The sequence below is a fragment of the Clavelina lepadiformis genome, chromosome 7 (assembly GCF_947623445.1).
Source record: "Clavelina lepadiformis chromosome 7, kaClaLepa1.1, whole genome shotgun sequence".
NCBI lineage: Eukaryota > Metazoa > Chordata > Ascidiacea > Aplousobranchia > Clavelinidae > Clavelina > Clavelina lepadiformis.
This window is the reverse complement of record NC_135246.1, coordinates 10831363-10842149: the sequence shown is the minus strand read 5'-3', so window position 1 is coordinate 10842149 and position 10787 is coordinate 10831363.

Sequence of the window (10787 nt, the reverse complement as noted above, 5' to 3'; positions counted from 1 at the left end):
TTTTTCCTATAAATTGTTTTTACATTCAAAAATGAAATGAGAATCCATGTTCAAGAAAAATAAATAGGAATGTTAAATTGAACTATTTAACTTTATCTGAAATGATCAGTGGTAGTATTAAAATGTAACAAACTTTTAGGTCCACGAAAAAGAAGTTATTTATGGAATGCTGACCTTACTGATAGGCTAAATGCTCGTAATCTTGTCCATGTGATTACGATTTTAATATTCAAATAAAATCTTGAGGAAAAATCAACTTGAATTTCTTCATGCAGTCATGATGGTAGCAAGATCTCCATAACCTACTTATATCAGGATTGTGGTCTGGACCTGCATTTTGTTGACTTTCAGTTATCTTGGCTGATTTAGTTTCCTCACACTTCAAAAACAGGTGCATTATCATTATTAACAGTTTGAAATAAAAATTTCTTCTGATGGCCTTTAACAATCCTTGACAAAATCAAAAAAGATATACTTGAGTGAAATCCAATAAACAAGAATTTCTTGCAGAAACTGAAACTCCAAAATAAATACTTCTCTATCTTAGTTTGCAATTATTATCTGCCAATTATGGTGTTTTAATGCTGTAGTTGTTTCTTTATTTGTAATTTTTGGCGTAAACTTGTTAAACTTAGGAACTCTTTTGCGGGTTTGATGGTTAGGCTATGCTAACCTAGTATCTTATAGCGCAGCTATTATTGAGCAATAAGAGCAAAAATTATTGCAAGATAGCACTATCTTACATGTTTTATGCCGTTGGGTTTTGCCACTTTTTTCCTGCTCGTAAATTGTTCGTGAGCATGTGTATTATTGTTATATAACTACAACGGTTAGCATCATAGTTTTCGCTCCCTACAGTTAATGACGAAAAATAAACAATACAATAAAATACCAACAGCAACCTGTCAGTCACTTAGCAGCAAGCAATAGCAGTGTGGTATTGGAAAACAGAAGGTGGCTGCTATGGGCTATTCAACAATGAAACCCGCCCTTTTGGCCTCCATTTCATCCAAATCAGTATTTAATGGTTAAGCTCGAGTGATTTTGAACCATAGAGGCATAGAGCATAGGCCAGCAAGCATGGTGGAGCCTTTTTTCCATGATTCGAAGATTGACTTTCTCGCTGTAAAAATAAAACTACCACCATATGGCGCTAAAAGGCAATTGTCGTCTGATGTCCTTGACGCAATCTTGTTAGTACGCTGCAGACTTGTTAATCGGAACACGGTTGCCGAATGGTGCTTTGCGACAAATAAAAGAGAGCAGTGTAGTGTGGCCTACAAGAACGTTATTCTGCTCAGATTTATGTGGTCATCAGAAAATTATATGCAGCCAGAGGAGTAATAGCATTTTTAATATAATATCGTACAGTGGAATATGAGTGATCAAAGATTTCCCTTTGTTCCAGATCTAATAAGAAGTCAGGCACTGGCTTATAGCGATTTAGCAAGGTGAGTTTGCGTTGCTCAAGACGAACCACTTCAACGATAAAGTCAAGGGAGTGACTATTTCGCGGTAAGTAAGTCACGCAGTCAGATGTTAAAGACTGATAGGTTAGGAGAATTGGTTTGCAAAGGGTTGATTTTACTTATTTTGGGTTTAATCAAAGTTAGGTTCAGATTAGAAGATAGATTTAAATACGGTTTAGATTGCTATGTTATAACCATTAAGTTATGCTAAGAAAACTGCGAAAACTAGCTTTCAACAGATGATTTTTTTCTGGTGAAATAGTGGCAGCCTAAAGTTAAGGATATGGAAATGCAATTGGGCTAATAAAGTGTAGTTGATCATTTTAATTTGTCTGTTAAGCGTAATGATTTCCAATAATTACTTGCAATTATCCTCAGCATGAACACATTCTTTGTGTATCGGAATGGCCTGCAGTGTAAAATGTAGGCTAAGTCTAATGTAATCTCAATTTAACTACATTTAAACCCTAATTAAGTAATTAGCTAAAACCAACATTTTGCATACCCATTTTCCTAACCTTAACGTCTATCTTTATCAACGGGCTGCGTGATCAACATACAGTGAAATAAATCATTTTAAAAACTAAAACGTCCTCAAAAACTGCAGTCAAAGTAATTCAAAAAGTACAGTGTTTACTTATAAATCTATCTTTTTTTGCCTATAGTTTGGAATTATTAATGCAAGAATTGCAATGCAAATGAGACGCCGTTTTTTACAGCATAAGCTATACATAGATCATTACAAAACGTGGAAACACAAAACTATTAAATGTTTGTACTGTTTATGCAAAAATTTGTCCATCATTTCAATTAGCTTCTAAGCGACAAGTCGACAAATTCACACCCTGGCATGTGAAACAGTTTATACTGTATTTTAACTTTCTTGACTTGAACATGCTGTAACTAACTAACTTTATGGCGGAATAAAATTGATATAAACATTTTCAGTGGCAAACATTACAGAAATGAATTAACATTTTTTAACAAAAGTGCAATTTTAGCTAAGCTACTGTCCATACAAACCGGGACCCCGGCCAAGCTAATTATTAAAAATTGAGTGTAAAATATGATTCTGTGGGTCTCGCCCGCAGCTCGAGATTATTACACTCATTTAAACAGCTATCGGTGGTTTGACTTAAAAAAATTGTATGAAATGGACTTGAAAAAATTATTTGCATAAATGACCGATCACACTTTTGCTATTGACAATTACCCGACCAGTACGCATATGTGATAGACTAAGTTATACTATGTTACAACGACTCGTGTTATGTTGCATGTCCGTTTTCCGTGCGACTAGAAACAAAATCGTTTGTTTAACAGGTTTAATGAAAATTATCCGCCGCAATATATTACAAGTATATGCGCGAGGTGAAAGGAATCAGGCAACCATGCATTTTAAGTTTAAGTAGTACGATACGAGCTCAGTTGTGTAGAAGAGCGACAACATTTCAAAAAAAATTTAGTTTAGTCTGAATACTTTAAGTTGTCACATCTTGAATTGTTGTTTATTTAATTATACCTGCAGTTTATCGTTTTGTGTGTTTCTTTGCTACACGAACTCGATTTGTTAATGTGTTTTGTGGCTTACATTTTTTTCTGCACCTTTGTATTGTAGCGATTGGGCTCCGAAGGTGGTCTCGCCGGCTTCCCTTGCTGATTGCTAAATTCCTGTTGCTTTTCTTGCTTACACGTTCAGCAAAAATTGGGAGCAGCCTTAAAATTCGCGTAGTTCTTTTATCTGTGAAATTCCTCGATTCGATCATTGTAGTTCGCTTGTGGTGAATTTGGGTGATTTATAGTATTTTTTAACTTAGATTTGTCATTTTATTGAATCAAGTATCGCACCTTATTCGTGTGTTTTTATATCTTTCATAATACCAACACTCACGTATAGTGACTTTAGTGTGACGGTTTGCCGTAAGAGAGGCTAAAAACCTGGCTAAGACATAAACAAATCACGTAATAGTTGTAATTTTAGTGGCAACTTAACGCTTCGTCTTGCACAATATCCTTTCTTAGGTTGTGACGGTGTTAATGTACCCGTGTTTAGGCCAAAACTGAAGCATCGAATAAAATTCGCCCTGCATAGTCTCTCTACAGCGGGGCGCCAACTTGGGAAGTGAGGTAGTGTGCTGCATGCCCTGACCTACACAAGGTCTCGGGATTTTTGGAATCCTAAAACACTTTAAATTTTTAAGTTTCTTTAAATTAAATTGCTAAAGTTTTAACAATCTCTTACCCGCTTCTTAAGGTGTTAACGTAAGCAAAAAACCCATTTTATGGAAATAGTTTTGTAGCCTGGGCTGTAAAGTCTAACTTATTTACTTTATAAGTTATAGAGTTGTTTAAGCATATACTGTTTGTATTTTTTTACCTAATAAAATCGTGTTGGAAATGTCCTTTAAGGGTAACAAAAATGATTGATTCATGATGATTCAAAGCTATATTAAACCAATAAATGAAAATTCTGGATTTATAATTTATGGTATAGATAATCAAAATATCAAGTCTATCTGTAGTTTTCGTTCGTGTCCAGAATTTATGACAACATTAAATGTCTGAGATGTTTAAACATTTCCCGTTGGCGGTAGGTGAGTGCCTGATGATGTTGCTATTTTTTATGCTTACTATTTATGTAAAATTCCTATCGCCTATGGTGTGAAGATCTGTGTTTTTTTCTGATTTGAACCATTGCGTAGTAACAAAAATGTCATACGTTTACAATAACCTTGGTCATCGATATTGATATAATGTGCTATACAAACCTTTTAAGTGCGATAAATGATTAAATACAACCTGTTTATGGGCCTGAGCGATGAAGTTTCAACGATGACGAAACAAACGCTAGTCTAGAAACTCTAGATGATTCATCACGGACAACTCGCAACAATGAATAAGCGGACAAAATATGTGGTCAGTCTTGTGACTTGTGAAAGCCAGATTGCGTAAAATAGAGACAGATTGCGTAAGTAAAGCTCATTTAAAGCTGTATGATACCATAGATTAAAACAATTACATGTTTCAAATTTGATTTTGCTTTACTTGGATTGACCAAAGCACAATTTCAAACATTCTTTCAATAAACGAGTTTCAGAAAAATGTTTCACAATCAAGCGCATTTAAACTCGCAATATAATAACGGCGATTTCACACCATATCCACATATCATTGTTTTTTAGTCTGGCAGACGAACATTAAATTGTAAAAGATTTAACATCTCTAACGTTACCAACCTTATAATTTGTGATTGATCGATGACCTTGCGGGATTTAATTACCAACCAGTGTTAACAAATAACCTACTTACAACCAATTACACTGACACAAACAAAAACGCCCCTAACGCTCAAGTTTTATCGGTGTTAACTGATGTTACATAAACAAAGAAATGAACTACAAATTAATTTCCTTTTGTCCCTTTTAATTTCTATAAAGCATGGATAAAAAAATTACAATTTTTCAACTCACGTATAATGCCAGATCTTTTTTAGATCAAGTCAAGAATCTGAATGGATCTATGAACATTAAATTTTTCTTTAATTTCCATTTATCCAAAGCTGTCTTATACTATTCTAAAAAGCAATTCAATTTTTCCGTCTTGATACTTGTCGAGTTGCTGGACTCAGCTAGTTTTATACCAAGTTTTATACCATCTACTCTGTGTTCACTACTCACGTATGCCACGTGAGCGGTGATCATCAATGACACCAATCACGTTTGGCTGCCATTGTTTCACCGGAAAAAATCGTGCGTTCAAAGCTATTTTATCACAGTTTCTTCTTCTTAACTTAACTCTACCTCTTAATCTAACTTTAACCCCAATAAAACCTACAATAACTAAAATTAACTTTTTGCATACACATTCTCCTAACCTAACCGCCTATCTTTAACAGCAGGCTGCGTGACTTACTTGCGGTGAAATAGTTACTCTCATCACGTTTATGTGCCATTAATGTGCGCTTTATGATCTATATACTTTAAGCACAAAACAAATAGAGCATAATGAGATCATGTAGGTTACATCACGTTAATGTAACTATACTGGACACATAAAGATATAATTTGGCGCACATCAAACAAAAGCTCAAATTAGAGGCATCTATCTTACTTTGCCATCATACTTCTTGAACACTACTTTACACTTACATTCTGCCTCGAAAAGTAACAAGATATTTATAGTCTAGCTTTGTGGTCATGAATGAGTGACTACGGGTGATTACTGATTGTAATTTTTGAATTACGTCATACATTGTTAGCACATTGCATGAAAAAAAAATCTTGTGACACAACATAGTTTTAATCAATTCGTTTAGTTCAAAGTGTTCATCGAAGTGTGTTAACAGTAAACACACGATAACAATTGCGGTGGATCGCGTGTGTGTATACTAACTGCAGACAGCGAGCGGACTAATGTATTTACAAGGAATGACAGATCCGTTATAGTTTCTATTCTTTACATGAAGGTGAACCTGAATCATTGAGAACAGGTCTGCCCGCAAGATGTGGTAATCGAATGTTAACATAGGAAAAGGTCTTTGGAATACTGTATTGTTTCTTAAAATAGTGTCAGTAGAATGCCTATTGTGGCTTGTGTACCAAACTCCAGAGGTGGGCAGTCGGTACTTTGAAAGTACCGTCGTTAACGGTCCCGGTACTTGGCAAAAAATGTACCGACCGTTCCGGTATTCGGTACTATTTAAACAAGCAGTTCGGTACTTTATCGGTACCGGTACTTTTTGTATAAAAGATGCTGCTGCAAATGCAATGTTTGCCGTTATTATGCCCCCGGTAAAGGTAACTTCAGGTCAAAACATATGTGACGCTTGCAATTTTATTTGACATTTCTAGATTAAAAAAGATCAACAGATGCTAAAATTAGTATTAAGGATTAATTAACTTTTTAATTCGTTACAGAGATTTAGTACTTTTTTCAAAAGTACCAACGGTACCGGTATCGCTACTGAAAAAGTACCGCGGTACAGTAATTTGGTAGTATAGTGCCGGGGTACTGCCCACCTATGTCAAACTCTAACAAAAACAAGTTCACGCTGTCTAGTGGTAGTACAACTTCTTGAACAAGATGAATCGATAACGCGTTATTTAAGAATTTTGTGCAAAAGGCTTGTAAGCCTATTTGAAATTGCGCTTTTGGACTTATGCCAGGAATTATTGTCACCGTAAAGTTTTTATAATCAATTAAATTCATCTTCATACTGCACAAGCATTTTGTAGTTTTGTCAAGTAGCCTACTTTTGCAGAAACGCACTTGGCAGCTTTAGGCGACTTACGAAAGGTAAGTTTACTGACAAGGGCAAAACAAATGTATAATTTTTTAAATGTGTAGATCAGTGGTTCTCAACCCGTAGGTAATCACCTCCAAAACGGTAATTTAGTATCGCCTGTCACTATTTCATCGGAAAAATCGTGCGTTTCACGCTCTTTTTCACAGCTTTTTGTTAACTTAACTTAAACGTTATAACATAGTAACCTAAGCCTAATCTAAATCTACCTACTAATCTAAATCTAACTTTAATTAAATCCTAAATAACTAAAATCAAGTTTTAACATATCAATTCTCATAACCTAACCACTTATCTTTAACTATGGGCTGCATGACCTACTTTCGGTGAAATACTCACTCTCATTATCATTTTAGCGGGTAAATTTGGACGGAGTTGGAAAGCGCGATTTCCGCTTCTCAGCTTGCAAAAACTTCTAAATTAATAAAAAGGGTTAAATTTCTGTTAGGTTGGATTGTAGGCATTGGAGATTCAGTCTTAACCGGAGGTTAGTAATAAGGAAAGAAGATCTTAAGAATAAGAACCACTGACCTAGATCTATATAGATACAGTATAGGCACTGTGGTGATGCGTAAATTTTTGTACCTGATGGCAACAAAATCCGCAGGAACACACGAAACACAGGAAGCCTATCTGAAAACGTCTTTACTTACTGTGAGCCGTACTAAGTATCGGTTCCTCTTTAATACGCATATAAAGGGCGCGCAGCGAAGGGTTTTTGGTCAGTTCCTGCAGCCACAAAGCTATAGCAAGATAGACTTCCAGCTCAGATAGCTTAACATAGGGCCGATATTGGCAGTTCAAAAGGTGCGACACAATAAAGCGTTACCAGTTACTTCAATTACTCTGCAGCAACCACATAAAATGATTACAAAGTTTACTTAAAAAAAAATATGGCCAATGTTTACAAGCAAAAGGAAAGCATTGGAATTCCTTTTATCATAAATCTGCTTTAAATTCTTATGTCAGTTTATCTGTAAATAAAAGCAAACAACCACAAATCATAAATCAGAACTGCCTCCAAATAAGTTTTTCCAAAAAAAAAACGGTTAGACATTGCAAAGAGTTAAATTTTGTATGGAATAGGTGTAGATAGGTTGATGTAAGCTAGATTATATTCTCTCGTACTGTCGATTGTGGGTTATATCAGTTGGTAATACTGATGTGTCAACAGTAAAACTTGTAAAAGCATAAGGAAAACTAAAGCAAATCACAACATCAGAGAGATATATTCCGTCAGTTATTCACGCCTATACTAATCTTCCGGACACCTACCTTATACGCATAACAATAAAACTTTGGTTCGGTCGCCCGCTGCTTATGAACGCTTCTGTAATTCAGTTGCATGGACGGAATAAATTTTGCATAACTGATAATTTTTAGAACAGTGCCTAGAAACATTATGCTCAACTTTAAGAGGACACTGTAAAGATGTATTTCCGGAAAACTCAGAAACCCTTGTTTTATTATTAAATATTGCAAGACTATACTCTAACCTTAATTGAGGTGGGCCACAGAGCTTTTATCAAATTTCGGTCTGTTCCTTTATTTCAGATGTTATATTTCAGAACTTAGCCGTGTTTTAGCATTTAAGCTGAGAAAGATCGTAAATTAGAAAGTAAGGGCTTTACTTATATAAACAACAGAGTTGGTGTCTACTGTAAAGTTTCAAACAAAACCTTGCAGTTTTGTCAAATCGCACTTGAAACCAGCAAAAAAAAGTTAAAGATGATAAAAGATGAAAAGTTTTTAACTTTGCGTTCGACCAATACCATAGTAAAATGTCTTATGAAGGGTTTCTTATAAAAAAATAGGGTTTGGTGACACTTAATCACGCGACAATTAATCACGCGACGCTTAATCACCGACACATAATCACTAGGACATTTAATCACGCGACATTTAATCACGTGACACATAATCACTAGGACATTTAATCACGCGACATTTAATCACACATTTACGACACAGTCGTTATAGATACAAAGAGATGTGGCGGTCGTGATAGTAAATTGTAATAATTCATTCATTGGCATTGTTCCAGAGTTCCAAAACCGACGCTCTGACACAGTTTCAAGTAGCATTGTATTTTACGGTGTAACGTTTTGATGGTACTTTGGTCAAGAGCTTCGGTGACAATACAGTAGAATAATGTTAGATATTACATAGGTTATACTTTCGGACAATATAACAATTAGACTTTATGAAGCTGGTGTTGATTTAAAGAAACATTATAGAGAAAGCCGGCGCAACGGAGTCGAAACAATTGTCGGGGAGTTCTAAAAGAAAAACCAAGGAAGCCTTTGGCAGTCGCATCCAAGTGATTATGTGTCGCGTGATTAAATGTCGCGTGATTACGTATCCAAGTCGCGTGATTAAATGTCCTAGTGATTATGTGTCGCGTGATTAAATGTCCTAGTGATTATGTGTCGGTGATTAAATGTCGCGTGATTAAGTGTCGCGTGATTAAGTGTCGGTACACCAAAAAATAGTGCAGTCGGTGATGACATAAAAGTAATGGTTGTCGGGTTGAAATAGCTGTTTAAAAACCAGGTTCTCAGAAATCAAAACGCTTGAAAAGACACTGTATTTTGCGGAAACATTGCAAGCTGAAAATTATTGTGATTCAAAAAATTCTGATCTTTGCAATTTCAAATGAAACTGATGAAAATTCAAACAATTATAATTTATGCGTCAAAAAGATGCAAGGTTAACTCTACACTGTAGTTAATTTATACGGTTTTAACTTCCATTTGCTTGTGAAATACTGATTTTATTATACTCTTAGTTGTGTTCAACTCTTAGATAATATAATAAGTTAGTAGATAAAGAACGTCTTGAAACCAATCGGAAAAATTATTATACAAACTAGCCTCACGAAAAGTGATTTTAATAATTTTATCGAAGGAATGAGATTAACTCGGCAATAAAATCAAAAATATTGCAATAAAACCTTTAAGGGGTGGAACAAGACCAAGACTGTGTTTGGTTAAGTATGGAAAATATACCAGAAATTATTACTTTCATGAAATTATTACGCTTTCTCTGAACTTTTTTCAATGATGATATTGTTGTTGATATTAAAACGCTTTCGAAACTCATCCGTCGCGCACAGCGGCTTTTTAAGTGCATAGCCGCAGAACTTGCGTATCATGTTTTAGTTATTTTTAACGACTTATTCTGGCGACTATTAACTTAGTGTATATTTATGAACTGCAGTTCTAAATCTGTGGTTTTTCACAATGATCTCTAGATTTAAGTTGACAGTTAAGTTAATATTGTGCAAACAAAACATTTTTTGGGTAGGCTAATTTTAAGTTCGACAAGTTGATTTTATAAGTTTTGTAACATTTGGTTTACTGCAAATTCGTACATACAAACATTAACCTAACTTAGGCATGACAGTATTAGAAATACAACTTGTTCACTATTTCAACGCTCAGAACGAACAATTTTCTCTTCCTTAATGACTGCACGAAATGTCAATCGTTATTAAGGAGCAGCATAGAAACCGTAGCGAAACTTCTTTCTGACAGCCAAAAAAAACGAACTCTCCCGAGTCTAGACAAAACTTCGAATGTGATGGTAAAATCTTGCAGCGATATATATTGTAGTCTTTTACAATAGCCGAACTACTGTCGCATAATAAGTATCTAGCAATGAAAGACTGAAGTACAAGTGATGTACTTGTATTTTCAAGGTACATAATGCTAAACTAAGAGAAACACAGTTAGACTGTATGTCACTTGACGGTGTTAAACACGGCTAATGATTAGAACTCTTTTCCCCAAATACGTCGTTCTTGTTTTCGTATCGAATCTAAACTCAACCCAAAATCAGTGACACACATTTTAACCTCTTTTGGTAAAGCAAACACTAACATAAGCTCCGCAGTCCACACGTAGTGTTTTTCACAGCGTCAAAGGCAGTTAACGATATCAGCACTATGCTTCCTTCACTTTGTAGAGTTCTGCTTTTTAGTTTCACTTCCCTTCGTTTTAGAAACGAAATGAAAC